At 35.1% G+C, this 19,916-nt stretch overlaps 1 protein-coding gene across 2 annotated transcripts in view; it reads left to right on the forward strand.

Moving 5' to 3' along the window:
- LOC111052093 (voltage-dependent calcium channel subunit alpha-2/delta-3) overlaps positions 1–19,916 on the forward strand; it is a 114,037-nt gene that overhangs the window by 38,473 nt on the left and 55,648 nt on the right. The gene's annotated exons all lie outside the window — the stretch shown is intronic.

Consider the following 19,916-nt stretch of genomic DNA (forward strand, 5'->3'; position numbering starts at 1 on the left):
GAAGCAAGGGCGCAGAGGGGATGCGAGCCCAACAGCCGAGGAAGAATTCTCGGTCCTCGACAGCTCGTATTTCTCGTAACTTCTTCTCACACCCTTCCCCACCCCTCCCATCAGACCACTTAACCACCCCACCCCGACCCACAATCTTCCCAGCACCATCGTCGTCTTAGTTTCGGGACAAACACAAGTCTTATATTCCAGCGTCCATTCCTTCGCAGCATCGAAATTGTAACGTCGCTTTATTTCTGCATAATCAGCAACAAAGTAACGCGCACTCGACCAAAACATTCCAGACTTGTGCGTTTCGTTTAGAAACGGCGCCTGTATAATCGGTTGCTTAATCCAGATCAACGTGTTGAGTGTCTTTCAATCCTCTCTGCTCTACAAAACTTGTCTAATCCATTGTGAGAGAATGTAAAATAGGCTTAACCAAAGCCGAAAAACATCTATTCATTTTTAAATCTATGTAGAATAGGCTCAACCATGAACGAAAGACATCCATCCGTTCCGGAATCTGTTAAGTTATACAAATACGTCCCTAACATCTCTCATACACTTTTCCCATGCTTATGCGGCTTCGTAAATGCCCTCAGCAAGGTTGTAGAATGGTCTTATGAAATACCAGTTTCTAATGATTGAATCTTCTCACATCTGCATTTCGTATTTGCAGATGTGAGAAGCTTCAATCATTACAAACTGGCATTTCATAAGACTATTCTAACACCTTGCTGAGTGCATTTATGAAGTCGAAAAAACATGGAAAAAGTGTATGAGAGATGTTGAGTACTGTGCTCATGAGTAAACAAAGTTTTCTGTTGATTTTGATTGATTGAATATTCCGAATCTTTTGATTTGAACTCAGTTCTTACATGATGCAATTCTTGAAAATTGTCATTGTTAACTGAGTTTATTCGCGTTTATTCTTACTTAATATCAAGGTAGATAGATAAAAGTCATCTTAAGCTTGTCAACTTCATCTACTGGAAGTATCATGTGTATCTATATGTATTATCTCATGTATCTCTATGCATCATATCTGATGAATATACGAGGGCTATTCATGAGCGGTAGTCATGGGATGCGAATCAATTCAGCCGTTCTTGAGAAGTTGTAATTACTTCGAATTTCAACACATTTGTCTCGTTGAAAGTAATGAGTTGAATTGCTGTATTACTTCTAAAAAACGGCTCTCATTTCTATATTCATCAGATATATGATGCATAAAGATACATGAGATAATAAATATGGATAAATAACATTCACACTATCGATATGAGGTAGTTAGGAAGATTCTACTGGTAGCTATAGTTAATAATCTATATTAGGAGTCTATGTTGAAAATCTAACAATTTTTGTGAGTTTTTATGTTATTTACTCGAGCTGGATTCAAGTGAAAAAATCCAATTTGACTTACAAGATTCAGACTGGTGAATATGAATAATGTAAAATGGAGAAGTTAAACTTTCCTCATACGACAGGAAAACTGGGATTAAAACTTGAAGAAATGAGAACCGTTGTTTAATGTCATAAGGGACTTGAAATGCGGCAGCCATTTTGAAATTGTAAATTCCCGTAGGAGCACATTTTTAAAAACGTGTCTCGTGTTTATTCACAAGGTTCAGTTTTCCCTTTGCAAACCACAGACGCGGAATGGAATAAAGCAAAACAGAATGAATCCGTCATTTCTCCGCTTTTTCCCTGCCTCTTCACAAGCTCTTCAATTTATTTTACGGATCTAGAACGTCTGTCACTTGCTCTTTAGCAGAGGGTAGAAACACAATGAGACGTCTGCTCCATTCCAATTACCTCAACCACCTTTTTACCGAAAAATTCCATCTTGGCGTTCTCCACTTTCAAGTGCGTCGCCTCAATTAGAACACTAATTAACAATGAGCAGAATCAAGATGTTGTGTTTAAATTAATCTCGAGCGGGAACAAATTAACAAGTCTGTTCAAGTATTGTTGCATGCCTTTTCAGTCAATATTCAATGAGTCATTTTTTTGACCCATTTTTCAATGAGTCTACAGTGCTATAGTTTCTATTTCTAAAGTATCTATAGAACGGCAGGAAGGGGTTTCTTGGGTTTCTAGGGGGTGGCATAGGGACAGGGGGGAGAAATGTAGTTCCTTTCCTATTGTGGGTGGATGTAGTGTCATTATTATTATTAAATGTCAACAAGCTTAACCGATCTATGTAAGTACTGCAAAATATATATATGCCTATTCCTACCTTAGACTCATTCTCGCACACAGGCAGTAATGCCTCTGCGAGAGTAAATATTTCATAATAATTATATATCTGTATATCTGCTGTCATTTTTGTGGTGCTGAAAGTGTATTGTAAAGTGTATTCTAATTTTTATGCTCTACCTCGGTAATCGCTTGAAATAATCTAGACTTATGATATAAACAACTTTTGAATTGAATTGGATTGCTTAATAAAATATAATTGATTATTTTAAACGAGAATGAACAGTTTACTATTATATCAAAAACCTGTATCAGCTACCGCCTATGAAAGGCATTGACAAGACAGAAGATCGGCAACGTAGATCTCCTATCTTTCTCCACTGCCATTTTAATGTGGACCTCACCAAAGGAGGTTATTACTTTCGATCGGATTGTTTATTTTGACAAAATCGGTCAGTAGTTCCAGTCATTTCGGTGGACTGCTGTTGTTGTCCCGTTGATGATGATTGAAATAATAATTATGAGGAAGTGGATGATGAGCTGTGCGATGGTGAGGGAAGGTTTGAAGGGGGGGAGGGTAAAGATGGCAGAGCACAATCGACGGCAATTAGCCGACGTCGTATTCAATCGACGGATTTCGAGGAATGCACCACAAAGGTGGAAGCAGGAAGGAAGCGGTAGAGGAAGTGGTCTTTACTGTGGGGCCCCAGGGGGGCAGGGGGAAGGGGCGAGTTAATTTAATTGCATAGGACAAAGGCTGCCAGATGCGGCCTTGTTTTCTGAAATCCTCGCGATTGTGGTGTGTGTGGGGGGGAACCCCGGCCCACTATTGTTGCCCGCTTTATTGAATTGTGCTAAGGCCGCACAGCCAAGATCGACCCTTCAACTTCTTCCAAGTCTCCTCACGTTACCACTTTCCTCCTCCCTCCCTCCCCCCACCATCCATCCATCCATCTTTCTTTATTCTGCTCATTCTTCACTTTCGTTGCAGCTCTCCATCATCCTACCAATATCACTCATACGAGTTCATGTAACTCATATAATCACTCATATTCACTCATATCGAGTGTACAAACTTATATATGTCCCTCTTCACAAGCTTACCTCCACTTCACTTCATTGATTATGCTACATTCATCACTATTGATCACATAATTAACTTTTAATGATCGTCATATTCCAAATATTCTGGTATATTATGTTCTTCCTCACAAGCTTACCACCACATCACTTCATTGGTTATTCAACATTCATCAATATTGATCAATTAACTTTTAATGATGGTCATATTCCAAGTTGATAAAATACTTGGGCGATGTGAAATCCTTCACTTTTAGGCCAATATGCACCAGAAGTATAAATATCTGGTTCAAACGCAGAAATATCAGTTGTTCGTTGAAGCCCGGAATGAAAAACATTATGATAAATGTAATCATATCCACAACTGAAGGTGGTTTAGCTTCAAACGTCGATGGAGAATGTGGCCATTAGTACACCCAAAAACCCAGTTTATCATAAAGTTTCAATTTAATAGATAATTACTGTATAACAATAAGAGATGAGTGTAATTGTATTTTATTGAAGAAAATGTCTATTATGAAAAACGTCTTGTCTACAACAAAATTATTCCAAGTGGAATAAATTTCTACAAGAGCAACGCTTTCCATGTAAAATATCAACACGATATTCATTGAATCATTATTTTATTACTGGAATGCCAAGAACTGGGTGCCTTCAACATGAGCGAGAAGGTAATATTATCTTATCGCAACCAATGGAGAGAGCATGTCATCAGGATGCAGCAGAAAGGATTCCCTTGAAGATTTTGAACTACCACCCGGAAGGGAAAAGAGATATAGGTAGACCTAGGAAAAGATGGCAGTCGAATTAAAATATGTTATAGCTGCTAAAAAATTATAGATTCACTGTATAATGTGTAACATATTTAATTTGGATTGATTAATAAGAATCCCTAGCTGAAATATTTATAGTTCTAAGTGAAGTAACTGGCTAATATCGCCAAAGAGATAACATAAAGATTAGATAATATCAGATCGTCCTGGCTAAACTGTACAACAGCCTAAGAGGAATTGAAATAATTTTTTGCTAATATATAATATTATATAAAACATTGAAAATTGAGGTTAGGCATGAACATTTAGTGATCGGCGACCTAACGATCGACCGAGCCATACAACGTAGAATCTGACCAAACACCTTGGCAGAAATTTATTGTGGCAAAACGGTATGCAATTTGAGGAACTAAAGGTCTCACGTGGCTAATTATTATGATGCATGAAACAAATAATAACATATAGAAAATTAACTAGCATGTAGAGAGCATATTTAAAAACCCAATAAAAATAATTAAATGTATCCAGGAAATAGGTTACCAGGCGCATGAATACTGTAATAATTTGCATGCACCAATCACATAATGGCAATTGATAGGCGGCAATAGTGAGCCGATTCAAAAATATTTGTATATATTTCTACAAATAAATATAATTTGTATAAAATAGTTGTATAATCTATGTTTTGGATATGGCCCGAAGGCAAAGAAATTATTAAACATACAACATAAGTAATAATTTAATATTTTAGTACGGTCTATTTGAACCTTGAATGGCGGAGGACTAGGATATTCAAATTTTATGTAAATTTAGAAATTGGAAATGAGAATTGTAAAATTGAGAAAGGAGAACCGACTCTTGCCTGCCAAATGCCACCATGAGAGGTCACTAAAAATTATAGAGCGTAATACCTTGCTATATCTTGTAACTAGCCGTCAGGCTCGCTTCGCTCGTCATATCCGTCTAGCCAGGGGGCTCCGCCCCTGGACCCCCGACTGGATCGTCCAAGAATGAGATCAGCAGGCTCGCTTCGCTCGCCTGCATTTTTCATTTGAGCATTTTTATCATATGTTAGAACAATCCAGTCGGGGGTCCAGACTAAACGACTGGCTAAACGGATATGGCGAATGAAGCGAGCCTGACGGCTAGTAATATAATATTCCCAGGATTGAAGTAGCAGTGCCCAATCAATTTTTCCACAATAAATGCATTTAAATCTTCAACTTGGTGCCAACCTAACAAAGTCAACTCAACTTAATGCCAACCTGACAAAATTATTAATTTAGTTGCCAGTTAACAACTGTTTCGAAGAGATACTCTATCTAGATTATAGTTCTATAGTAACATATGTTATGGAAATTTCAATTATAATTGAGAGATTGGGAGAAGAAGAATATACATGCTAAAAGACGAACTTTAAACCCTTAAAAACAACCCTTAGAGTTAAAATATTGCCAAAAGATATCTTAGTGCGCCTCTAAAGGGCCAACTGAACATACCTACCAAATTTGAACGTTTTTGGTCCGGTAGATTTTTAGTTATGCGAGTGAGTGAGTGAGTGAGTGAGTGAGTGAGTGCCATTTCGCTTTTATATATATATAGATAACTTAAAGTTTAATTGAATTACTAAATTTCTTATAAGACTTTGTGATGCTCTTATAAAGCAAAAGTCATTTTCATTTTTAAATAATTTTGTAACCCCTTGGAAGAGACGACTCTGGCTACAATAATCCAGGACCACCAGGAGTTGGATCGACATCAGCAGCTCATAAGAAAATTTCGACACGTGAGTGAGAAATATTGAAATAGTGATAGGGCGCCCTCAGTGCTTCGAAATTACATAAGAATCAAAGCTAGCTCGTCGAAAGGGTTTTCTTATAAATTAAGAATTTAGTAAAAAATACTTGCACAAGTAAATGTAGTATTAAAGGTATTTTCAACACTATTATCAGAGATATTGTGGAACTTCTCCATATTAAGATAAAGAAAGGAAAAAAAGATGTTGTCGAATTCCATTATAACATTTTTATCCACCAAAACTAGTTTTCGTTGCCTATGGCAACATCTTCAGTGGCAACTGAAGCTGATATTTACAGGAAGCAGATGGGAAACATTACAGGTGTGGCAATATTTACAAAGGTTGGCTATTTGATAAAAATATAAACTAAGTACTATTACAGTATTAAAACATACAAACAAATAGTGAAAATATTTAATGGAATACATATGATTAATTAATATAAGGATGAGATATAATTTGTGTAATAACAATTTCCAAATGAAATGTTTGACATGGGAGGGGGGAGGGTGTTGTGTTTTGGAGTTGGGTAACCTAAAGGAAAAGTAGCAGAAATAAATGTAATATGTCTATATGAAAAAACAATTAATAAATGGCTATCTGATGTAATAAGGACAAGGATTATAATACTGACTATTTAATGAGATGACTCAGAAATAGAAACAAAAATTAAAAACAAAGGTTATTTTTCACATTACAGGTGTGGCAATATTTACAAAGGTTGGCTATTTGATAAAAATATAAACTAAGTACTATTACAGTATTAAAACATACAAACAAATAGTGAAAATATTTAATGGAATACATATGATTAATTAACATAAGGATGAGATATAATTTGTGTAATAACAATTTCCAAATGAAATGTTTGACATGGGAGGGGGGAAGGTGTTGTGATTTGGAGTTGGGTAACCTAAAAGAAAAGTAGCAGAAATAAATGTAATATGAAAAAACAATTGATAAATGGCTATCTGATGTAATAAGGACAAGGATTATAATACTGACTATGTAATGAGATAACTCAGAAATAGAAACAAAAAATTAAAAACAAAGGGTTCAAGAGAAATAGGCAAGTTATTGTGAAATAAGAGCTAATAGGATTATAAGAAAAAACTGGATACTTTTAGAGACTCAAAGTTTGTGTGATCATTTAGACTAATTAAAGAAGAGTCATTTTCAAGGATTCTGATCTCCATGGCTTCAAGGGTGTTCAGTAGTTTACCTTTGTTGGTGATGTGTAATTGCCAACTGTTTGATTATGTTTAGTTCTGAATTTAATTAATTAATTTAGAAAATTCACAAAAACATACAATTCTCTATGGAAAGAGAGAACAATGGAAAAATAAACTTCCTTGACCTTTCCATAGAAAGGAAAAATGACTCACATACATTCCATATCTACAGAAAACCTACTGTTTGCAACACCCTCATTCCCAACAATTCATCACACCCCTTGAGCCACAAATTAGCTGCATTCAATAGTCTTTTGAATAGGTTAGTTTCCATCCCAATGGACAAGGTTAGTTTTCAAACATAACTAAACATAATCAAACAGTTGGCAATCACTAATGGATACAATAAAGAAGTAGTCAACAACATTTTAAAAACCATATTAAATAGAAAAGTAATCAAATCAGTATTTCCTAACCCCAAACACAAAACTGACAATGAGACCTGGCTTATTCTACCTTACATAGGTAAAGTTTCAGAAAAAGTTGGTCAGAACCTCAAAAAAGAAGGCTTTAAGGTTGCCTACTCCACCAAACCTTTACTTAACAACATTCTTAATAGTTCCAAAGACAAAATCAATCCGGAAGAAAAGAGTGGAGTCTACAAACTAAAATGCAGAGACTGCAATGCACAGTATGTAGGCCAAACTGGGAGAAAATTCAAAGACAGAATTAAAGAACACATCAATTCATAAAAGAAAGGGAAAACTGACTCTAACTTTGCCAATCATTTGATAGAACAAAACCACAACTTGACAGAAAACTTCACAATAGAATTTTTACACATCACCAACAAAGGTAAACTACTGAACACCCTTAAAGCCATGGAGATCAGAATCCTTGAAAATGACTCTTCTTTAATTAGTCTAAATGATCACACAAACTTTGAGTCTCTAAAAGTATCCAGTTTTTTCTTATAATCCTATTAGCTCTTATTTCACAATAACTTGCCTATTTCTCTTGAACCCTTTGTTTTTAATTTTTTGTTTCTATTTCTGAGTCATCTCATTACATAGTCAGTATTATAATCCTTGTCCTTATTACATCAGATAACCATTTATCAATTGTTTTTTCATATTACATTTATTTCTGCTACTTTTCTTTTAGGTTACCCAACTCCAAATCACAACACCCTCCCCCCTCCAATGTCAAACATTTCATTTAGAAATTGTTATTACACAAATTATATCTCATCCTTATATTAATTAATCATATGTATTCCATTAAATATTTTCACTATATGTTTGTATGTTTTAATACTGTAATAGTACTTAGTTTATATTTTTATCAAATAGCCAACCTTTGTAAATATTGCCACACCTGTAATGTTTCCCATCTGCTTCCTGTAAATATCAGCTTCAGTTGCCACTGAAGATGTTGCCATAGACAACGAAAACTAGTTTTGGTGAATAAAAATGTTATAGTGGAATTCGACAACATCTTTTCTTCCTTTCTTTATCTTAAAGGTATTTTATTAGAAAAATAACGAATAAATCCACATATCAGAAGTTCTATAAATCAAAGAAGTATAAAATCTAGGCTGTTAATACATATTCATATGATCTTTAATCTCTGCAATATAATTTGCGATGTTTGTTGTAGCTCTGATTCACTAGATGAATAATTGCTCTATTTATTCCGTCAAGTGCCGAATCTTGCACCCTGAGATAAAATATATATGTATTACAAAGAAATCTATTAGATACTATAGAATTTAATATATATATTCGGATTATTGGTTGTCAATTTATCAAGCTGATTTTTAAGAAATCTATTTTAATGGAATTGTCCAAGTCGACAAGTATTAGCAAGATGATATCGCAGCTACATGCAAATGGATGCATATGATTATAAAAATAAAAGCATGGTAACGTTTCGTGCTGTAGAATTTAGAGAATAGTATTTAGCCTGTGATATTTTATTGATTTCGATTATTGTTCTATTTTATATTATATATTTTTTATTGCTCTTTATATTTTTTGCTCTGATCTATTTTTGCAATATTTGTTAATATATGTATCAAATTGTTTATGGTGTGCGATTTATTTTACTTCCTCAATACTATAAGATAAGTATCATATATATATATATATTTTTAATGAATTATCAGAATTATAGTGGAAGCTCATATCTGGGCCTATAAAGATTTTTATGAGACTGTATCCTATGAAAAACCACGACCTAATTTTTATAATTATTAAAATATTTCATGCTCTACCGACTGATGCCAAGCAGGAGGCTAATCGTTATTTAAATATAAAAAATAACGTGACAAATGTGAGAAAAATCATTTTCTATTTTAAATTTATTGTAATAGATTTGATTTATATTGCTTTGAGTCGGAACAGGCAAGAGCATAGACCTTGAATGAAAGAAGAAGAAGAAGAAGATTTTCAGAATCTGCTCGAAACATGTTGTGATAATTCAGGAAGTGAAAGTAAGAACCCAAAACAATGTATAATATTAACACCTATCGTCACCTGTGAGCGTTATCTGCTTGCTTTATAGTAGGTGTTGTCCCACTGATTCGTGTAGGCTAATATAGACTCTAGGCTTAAGTGCATTGATAGTTTAATATTCAATTCTGTGTTGAAAGGATCATAATTATAATGAAATAGGTTAAGCGAGAATAGTCAGAGACAAAACAAACTGATAATCAATACCACCGACCCGATCGTAATATTCATTGGGTATTCTGTATTCATATTATACCATATACAATGTGAGCCTACTCATTTATGTACCTCCACGTCAGCTTAGATAGGCTCATTGATCCTCATAATTATATCCATCTATAGTTCTAATCGAACTCGGGAACAAGGTCCATCATTCCAGTTCCAGAATATTGAAAAACGGATCAAGTCAATTAAATTTTTCATATCCGAAGAATTTTCAGTAATAATCATTACTGCAGATGTATTCCATTCATTACGATGAATCCTAATGGATAAATCCGATTTATTTCCGAAGCATTTTCAGTATTTATAATCATTACAGTTGTATTCCATTCTTTACGATGAATCCTAATGGATAAACCCGATTTATTCTCGAAGCATTTTTAGTAATTATAATCATTACAGTTGTATACCGTTCATTACTATGAATTCTGATGGAATCCCTACTCTCAATTATTGGTTCCAAAGGCTTATATTGGAAGGAAGCCCTACTAATTGTCAATCAGTACGAGGACCTGATAATTCGGACCCATACTCGTAATCTTTAAGCCCCTTTTTCTAGGACACTTTTTGAATTTAATGGATCCTGGAGATTTGATTAGGACTCAATAGTCTATTCGATTCAATAAGTATACGGGAACATGACATTTTTCTGTTGATATTTTTTCTTGCATTTATGCGTAGTGCTGCATATACTGTAGCACTTTACTTCAAGGCCTTAGACTGGCCACTAACGGCAATGTTTATCATGCATTTACACATGTTCATCATGTATGTTTTTTCATCAGCGAGAAGCCCCTTAATATAAAATGAACAACCAATAACAATAGATAAAGTAAGCCTACGACGAAGAAATCAAATAATACTTTCTTTATAATCAATAGCATTTTGTAACATTATCATCATTATGCCTACATGAGAAGTTCCATTCACATGATAATAACGTACCAGTAGAATACCAGTTGCATGAAGAACCAGTGATAATAACCAGTGACTCTTTGAAAAATGGTATTTGTCTCTTGAACTTTGTTAACACTATCGCGCATTTACTCTGTTGCTTACTCTCTGTAAAAATTATTGAACAAAAAGCCTGTTACGATGTACTCCACTTTGAAGTACTATGGTATTCTTCAGCACATTTTGATCCGATAAAATAAAAATTTCAGTAGATACATATTTTTTGTCTCAAGATTGTGTGTGGCTTAGGGGATCATAACTTCTAAACTGTTCAATCAATGTTTAAAGCAGTTTTGGGCGAATCTATGTTGTTTATAATGTATGTATATATATATACATGTATATATGTTATGATAATGTAATGTATATATATGATTGACATATAATCAGAGACATATAATAAAAGCTGCCCTTGGTCGACCCAGACGATACCCCACACATCTTATTTTTACGGAATTCCCGGTCTTAACAGTTAAACAACTTTATGTGAAAAATATTATACTTTATATAATTAAAAACAGAAACCTATTCACACCACAAATCAGAACTTATAATTTTCGAATGCAATCCAATTTCCAAATTAACAGAACTGACCTTACTGTATGCCGGAGACAATTCACATATATAAGCAATAGGTTGATCAATTTAATACCATCGAACCTAATTACAAGTAAGACAACAAAAACTAATATAAAAAAAATAGCAGACTGGATCAAATCAATAAACATAGCTCATTTTATACACATATGAAGTACTTTTAACAACTTTTTTTAAATAATTAGGTCCAAGTTCATTTCTTTTTCACTTCAATAAATTTGTTAGTGTTGTATTTGTTATTGATACTCGCTGCCAGCACACAAACCTTAGAGGTTTTGCAGGCAGCGCCTATATAATAAGTTTTATTATCAAAGTTTATTTTTATGTACTTATAGAAATTGTTTATATTAATGTGTAAAGCTTTGTATTGTCTATTTTGATTTGTATTTTCGATATTATGGCAAATAAATTTGATTTGATTTGATTTGATTGTTTAATGTCATTTTCACACAGAGAACACTAAACATGTGGAAAACACATTATAAGAGATTTATGAAACTAACTATTGTATGTAATTGTAAACTATCTAATATTTTCTGTAATATTGATGTAGTCTAGTAGTTTTAGTTTTTTGAGGAAATAAACATTTATTTATTTATTCATTTTTTATGAACTATACATGTAATGTAATACATGTAATTATGTTTAATACAACAAACTACACTAAATTCAAGAACGATCATCATAAAAAGTAAATTCGTATGGCTTTTGTTGGTGGGGAGTCCCTTGCGGGAATGTTCCACCGCCTGAATATATAATTTGAGCCGTCAATAGGCCTTACGACTGTCATACTTCAGCCGGGACCGACAGTTTAACGTGCCCATCCGATAACACGGGAGTGATCTGGTTAAAAAACTCTTGGTTGTGAGAGGGTTTGAACCCGGGATCTCTATGCTGCTACGCAAGAACTCTATCCACTAGACCACGGATCACTCCAACGATCATCATCTACTCACTCAGTTGACTAGACTTAAAGTTGATCTCATGCTGATGATACAGATTTGAAGTAGAAGTTTGAGGAAGAGTGTCTTCAAAGTGTAGGCCCGACTATTCCATCTGGAATTAATAAGGAGGAGGGAGTATTGCCATCTGGAAGCCAAAGATGACAGATAAGAAAGAAAGAGAGGAATGACAAGAGATAACACAGAGGGAGAGTGAGACAGAGGAATGCAGCAGGAATGAGGCTAGATCCAGACATAAGGAATGCTTGATAGAAAGCCTGCAAGGTATTCTTACTCTTAGCGCTGTGACTTCTTATAGGCTTCGGCTTCTCTCTGAGCGTCAACAACTAACATTTTCCTTCATTGCCATACCTCCACTAGTTCCCCCATCGTTAAAACTAACTGTCGTGGTTTTACCGAACCTTAAAGACTTCTCTTTGCACTCTGCTCATATTCTCACACTTACTGAAAGTAGAGTCAAATCAAGTATTTTCTATTGTCATCCACAATGACATGTTTAACAACGTCAACAAATTAAAGCCAAAGAAGTGTCTGCTAAAAGAAGATTGGTTCATTTTTGGAAAATGTTTTTGACATTCCTAATGCAGTCACCTAAATAGATAAAATGTTATATTATTTATTGGCGAGGATCACAATAGAATAACTATAAGAAGCTATTTGTGAATAAGGAGAAAATGAGTCTCAAATTGAATTATACGTACACGAAAAGTCAGAAACTAACACTCGATTCTTTCCTTTTAACTTCCTGAATGTCAAGTTTTTAGCAGAAATATAAAGACTGACTAGCCTAATTTCATTTTTTTTTTCAGTGTGGAACTGTATTTTCTTGAGCAATATCATTCGTAACTTCTCTGAAGAGGATAGGATATCGGATGATCCGGTGATATGAACGGGCCACGAGATAGATCCGTAGACAAGGCTGACGGCTGAAAGCAGAGAGGGTTGGTTGGAGCGCTTTCTCTCAAGATAAGAGTAGAATGGAAAGATCGATCGTCGGACTGGTTGAAAGGTTGTTGAGAGGGAAGACGAGCTGATGAAATGTAGCAAGGGAAAGTTTTCCGGATCTCAGTGACAGTGCCTGCTTCCCCATTGTCATCGCATTCATCTCTGTCTTGGTGCCTCTTTTTCAGACGCAACTCGCTTTCTCGAGACCCCTTCCTATACTAACTAGAGAAAGCTGATTACCTGTCGTCTCAAGTAGAATGGAATGATGAACTCTTCTCCAGTAATTAAGGCACCGACGAAGTTGGCCAGCGACGGTACAGCACGGCACGGCACGACACGACACAGCAGAGAGTATTGTGCCGTGTAACAGCATTTAAACCGATTAGAAGCCGCCACCGTCGCCTCCCTATAACTCCGTCTTCACCACGAACACCACCTGAACCGACGATAATTCTCTAATTACGATCTTCATGTTTGTCTACAGAGTTTGCCAAGTGATGTTGCACGACCGTAATAGTTACGAAAATGAATAGAGATGGGAAACTTGCTCCTTGATCTCTGAGGAAACAGACTGGAAAGCTGTCATCTTTCCAGTCGATCTTTCTCAAATATCGAACAGATTATTCAAATTTCTCCCTAAACTTTCCAATAAGTCAGCTCTCATGCAAATCTTCTCTCAACAAACATTTATTATATTATCAAATATTGAAAAGCCAGACAGCTTCAGAACCAAGGACGTTTTTAGTTGATTGACTTAGTTGATTGAGAGTGGTCCTATGTGGCCAAAAAAGATTTCAAAAGTCTATCAATATAGACATTTAACTCACTTGAAATCACTATACTAAGATTTATTGAAATAGAAGATGGAAAAATATCAAGAGCTTTTTCATTTGATACAGTTACAAATCATATAGCTACGACAAGAGAGCTTTACCCACACGCTTGATATGTGTATTCAAATGAGGATTCATCCATCACTCCTGAAACATCATTTTATCATTCATCTCTTTATTCCATAATAATGCCCTTAACAGCAATTTCATACTTATCAACATTACCGGAATACTTCTACGAAGACTGTATCATATTATATTCGTATATAAATGTGTCTTGTGTTATTCATATATTCGTCTGTGTGTAGGGGTGAACCAAAAATATTGTTTGGCAGGCACGTTCAGTTGAATTTCCCAGGTGTACCTCTAGAATTGAAGGTTTTCAAGAACACTCCTTGAAGCTGGATTCCCACATATCAGTGATAGTGAACGTGATCCTCACAGTGAAAATATAATCCACATGAGTTCTGATTGAACTATTCCCACTCAGCTCGGCCGAGCAAATATGAATAGTCCTATTATATAACTCATGTTTACTGTCACCAGAGATAATCGAAACAATCGAAAAAAAAAGGATTTTCCTACTTTATGCTGTCACTGAGCTCATCTATACATTTTGTTGAACTTTGACTTGAAGATCTCATTATTTATTCATTTATTCATTCATTTTTCCATATACAAATACAATACAGGTAAAAACAACAGGCCCTATTTTAGGGAAGATTCGTAGGTAGATATCAGATTCATCTTTCTCACTTGGTTTTATAATGGTTTTATCAAAGTAATGGGGATGATTCCCACTATTATGTATTGCTCTGTTTAATTTATTTGAATTTTTGTAGTTGCTATACCCTGTGTATGTATCATATTCTATAATATGTTGTACTATTCTATGGAAATGAATAAATTTAATTCAATTCAAATTCACTTATTGGGGGAATGTCAATGGCTAGGAGAGATGGACAGTACGCTATTATGCAATATGATAAACTTCTTGTTAACGGCCGTTTATATACTCTGGATGAGTTGGAAAAGAAATTCGGGAGTGTTAACAACCAGGCAAATTCTGAAAACGAACGTCAAGTAATTGTAGAAATACACGAGAGTTCTACCCCAGTCGAAACAGCAGCTACTGAGTAATCAGAGCCAAATATTTATGAAGAAGCTTCCGATATTATATCTATTCAAACTGAAGGCGTCAATGATGAATCTCAATCAGAAATAGGATTTGAAGCCAGTTCAAGGGAGAGAGTGCAGGAGTTTGTGAACGCGTCAGCGTATAAACCTGCTAGAAAAGAACACATCCCAACTTCCAATACGCGGGCGAGGATCAACTCAGATGACAGCGCCAGGGTGCTTCGATCCAACAAGAGACAGACAACTGAAAAAAACACTCAATTGAAGGGTAAAGCTTCAAATTCTCGCTCCAAAAAACCGACTGCAATGAGAGCGTGGCTGGAACGCGAAAAGTCAGCATCACCCGCGCAGTGCAAGCGAGCTTCACAGGGGAGCCGGCCGCTCTCACAATAGCAGACCCCAGCGAGAGGACAACCCAGTAAGGTGATACACTCTAATGAAAAGGTGGGACTTGTTTCTAAATATTTTAAAATAATTTTTTGGAACTCTCATGGTATTAATAACGTGCTTAATTTAGATAAGGAACAAATAGAACTATTTAACGCTCATGAAGTGATAGGCTTGAGTGAAACTTGGTTAACTGACTCTTTCCATGCTCGAGACTTTAACGAATATGTAGCTTTTAATCAAACAGCAGATAAATTGTCAAATTCAAGAGGTAGAGCCAGTGGTGGTTTGTTAGTTTTAGTGAAAAAAAATTTGAAAGCAACGCTGATTGAAGCTAGAGAGTTTATTATAATTGTCAAGGTCGAAAATCCAAAGGGCCGTATTATTATATTATGTTTAGTTTACTTTAAGCCTGATTCTCTTGTGCACTGTCTCAATGAATTCCAGGAATGCTTGAAATATTATGAATTATTGTTTTCGTCTTTCCCTGTATTGATTGGGGGTGACTTTAATTTGAGAATGGGGGATCTAAACCAATGTTCTATAGATAACTGTTTATTCACAAATTCAAATCTTTATGCAGATAGGATTTCTCAGGATAGATATATTTCAAGGAACGCGAAGGATTTGGTGAATATTATGGAAAAGAATCTATTCTATGTTTTGAATGGTAGATGTAAGAGTGACATGCCGGGGCAATTCACGTTTCATAATTCAAATGGAAATAGTTTAATAGATTTGGTCTGGGTCAATTTCGAAAGTATTCAATATATTACTGATTTAATAGTTTCAGATATTGTATTAACTTCAGATCACCTTCCACTGATTGTGTACACTGAATTTGAATCTGATAGAGAAGCGCAGGTCGTGCCAAATGAACTTCGAACGTTATATTGCTGGAGTGATGCATGCAAAGAAGCATATATGTCTGAATTAACATTCCCAATCGAATTTAATGCGAGCGAAGAAAGTGTAGAATGTTTGGCTGAGAATTTTATGACTACAGTAAAAAATAAGGCAGAGAATCTGGGCATGGTAAAAAAGTCATTAATAATAAGCAAGTTCAAAAATAAACCTTGGTACGATATAGAGTGTAATAGGCTGAAAAGGGAAGTACGTAAGGCATATAGGAATTTTAAGAAAAAAGAACATGATATAAATTGTTTTAATAAATATCTGGACAGTAAACTAATTTATAAAAATAAAATGAAAGAGAAGAAAAAGCAGTTCAACGATAACTTACAAAATAAATTTCAGAATTCATCAAATGCTAAAGAATTTTGGCGAGCAGTTCGTCTAGTAAAGGGCAATAAATCAATCGATAATGATTCTATAACTTTGGAAGAATGGACATCTTTTTTTAAAAATAAATACAGACCTGAAAAAAGAACTATTGAGTGCATATTCTTCGACGTCAAGCATCCTTTTCTCGATAGACCGATAGAAATGATTGAGTTAGAAAGAAAATTGAAGAGATTGAAAAATGGGAGTGCTCCAGGTTTAGATGGGATTTCCTATGAATTTTTCAAATATTTGGCACCTGAAGGAAAACACCTGTTAGTAAGCCTGTTCAACTTGATCATGGAGACTGGGAAAATTCCTTTGAATTGGGCAAAGCTGAAAATATACCTATTGCATAAGAAAGGCTGTAAAAAAGATCCTAGGAATTTCCGAGGCTTATCTATTGCGAATTGTATTCTAAAAATTTTTACTGGAATATTAACAGATAGATTAGAAATTTGGGCAGATCAGAGTGGGATCATGGTGGAAAGTCAATCGGGATTTCGGAAAAATAGGTCATGCTTAGATAATATTTTCGTTCTAGATTCAGTAGTCAAATATTTTATGGAAGTAAAAAAGAGAAAGATGTATGCAATTTTTATTGATTATGAGTCTGCGTTCGATTCTATCCCGCATAACAGGCTATTTCAGAAAATGAGAGAACTCGGATTAAGTAGGAGAGTAGTTAGCGTTTTTCAATATATGTACTCGAACTTCTCACTGGTAATCGAGAACAGGTTGCATGGTTTACAATCCGAACCTATCCCACTGACAAGAGGCGTTTTGCAGGGTGACCCGGCCAGCCCACTTCTCTTCTCTCTGTACACATCGGCAATAGAAACTTACTTTAGAGATAAAGGAATGCATGGATTACACATTGATAGAGACAACGATGTACTAATGTTACAATATGCAGACGACATAGTCATCTTGGCGGATAGCATTTCTGATGTGAGAAATAAGCTCAAATGTCTTTATCAGTACAGCTTAGAAATAGGACTCAAGGTCAATGCAGCTAAGACCAAAGTTTTGCCATTCCATAAGGGTCGATTGAGCAATAGCCATAGAGATTTCGTGATTGGTGAGGAAAAAATAGAAATTTGTAAAAATTATAATTATTTAGGAGTAATATTCCAATCCTCAGGTAAATATACAGAGATGTGCAAACGCTCAATTAATAGAGGTAAAATTGAATCAATATTGGCTGTCAACATTTTATCCAAGGTGAGGTCTGAGAAATGGGAGGGGAAAATGAAATTATTAGATATGGTTATCATACCATCGAGTTTGTACGGGTGTGAAGTGTGGGGTTTCGGTTGTGAGCAAGCTGTGGAAGCTGTTCAGTTGTTCTTTTTGAAGCGCTTGCTCTTGCTGGTGCGTACGACGCCGAGTTGGTGTGTTAGATTGGAGGCGAATAGACCAAGGCTCAAATTTCATATCCTCAAAAGATGTCTATCTTGGCTGATAAGAATTGCGAACATGCCAGAGTCCAGATACCCTTTCATTTGTTATCGCCTACTGTTGAAAACCAACTTCATTTCTAATTGGTTATCGATTGTTCAGAGAGAGATGGATTTGTTGGAGTTTCAAAATTTAAGGAACGATATTGAATTTGATGCTATTGAACTATATAATAGTAGAGAGAGAATTCTTGAAAGATATGTAATGAAAATAATGGATGAGGATAGATACTTGGCTCAGAATTCGCAAAGTTCTCCTTTTTATAAATTGTTTAATCCCGAATATCAACTAGGAGAACAGCTAACGTATGATCTGCCAATTAAAATGATTCGTTGTATGACACAGTACAGAGTGTCAAACACGAGTTCATTCTTACACATAAACGGTCAGAGATATCAGCTTGACGGAGAGAAAATTTGCCCTGCCTGTGATTTAGATTTCGAATCGTTAATACATTTTCTATTGATCTGTCCGGAATATGAAAGTATTAGATTGCAGTATATTTTACCTTATGTAAATAATGTAGTTCAAAATGTAGACAAATTGATGGTACTGTTATCTAACTTTAATGATGAGAAAATCAAACAGGTATATCAGTATACTGTGAAAGCACTTATCAAGAGAGAAAATATGGTGTCGACCACCGATAGATAAGCATGATAATTACGATAGTTATCAGTCACTGCCAGCCTTAAGATATTATAGGTTAGATGTATAGAGGTATTCATGTTTTCAATCTTTCTTATTAGTCATTCTTACTTTTCTGTACTTGGTTGGTGGCATTATGATTGGTTTATCATGTTATAATATTGATGTAAAAAAAAATATTTATATATACAAAAATTATCTATATTCATGTGTAAATGATTCAACTCATTTGTATGGCAATAATTGTCGAAACAAATAAAATGATTTATTATTATTATTATTGGGGGAATGAAAGTTCAAAGATATTATTTTTAAATGTTCAATGGATCAGAAAGTACTATTTTTTCACAGTTGTTGAACTTTTTTTGAACACTGGGAAAATCTGAGTAGCTTTCACTGGACTCCATGACCCAGCCTCTAGAACCTCATTCAGGCATGAGAGCCGTATGTTTAAAAAAGTCAAGCTTTTCCGCTTGTTTGCAAGTAGGAAGTTGAGAGTTCGCCACATTAATGTGTGTTACACTTAGCATCTTGTATTTTTGCAGCGGAAAAGCCTGAGCGAAAAGCGGCTTCACAGTTTTGCAGCCCCCACAGCCGCTGGCTTACGTGTCAGCCGATTTTGGTCCCACGCTCATCAATCACTGGCCGAATCACCTCCTCTCACAATCTCTCTCTCACTCACTCCCCCCAAACACCCATATTTCCCCCCTCGTCACTCAGGGACCCTCTCGAGAGTTGGCCGCAGTCATCCTTGTTGTATCTCCTGTGTTTTCTCTCTATTGATTTCACACGTCACTAACGCTACTATTACCGCCAGAATATACAGCATATTATTATTTCAAAAGAATTTTTGAACATCCGACCTACTCATTTGAATAATTACTAGTAGTTCTGTGAACAGTAGACCTCACGCAGTATTCTCACCCACAAGTACCTGATTGAAACTATAGACCTTATGGAAAT

The sequence above is a fragment of the Nilaparvata lugens genome, chromosome 2 (assembly GCF_014356525.2).
Source record: "Nilaparvata lugens isolate BPH chromosome 2, ASM1435652v1, whole genome shotgun sequence".
NCBI classification, from domain to species: Eukaryota; Metazoa; Arthropoda; class Insecta; order Hemiptera; family Delphacidae; genus Nilaparvata; species Nilaparvata lugens.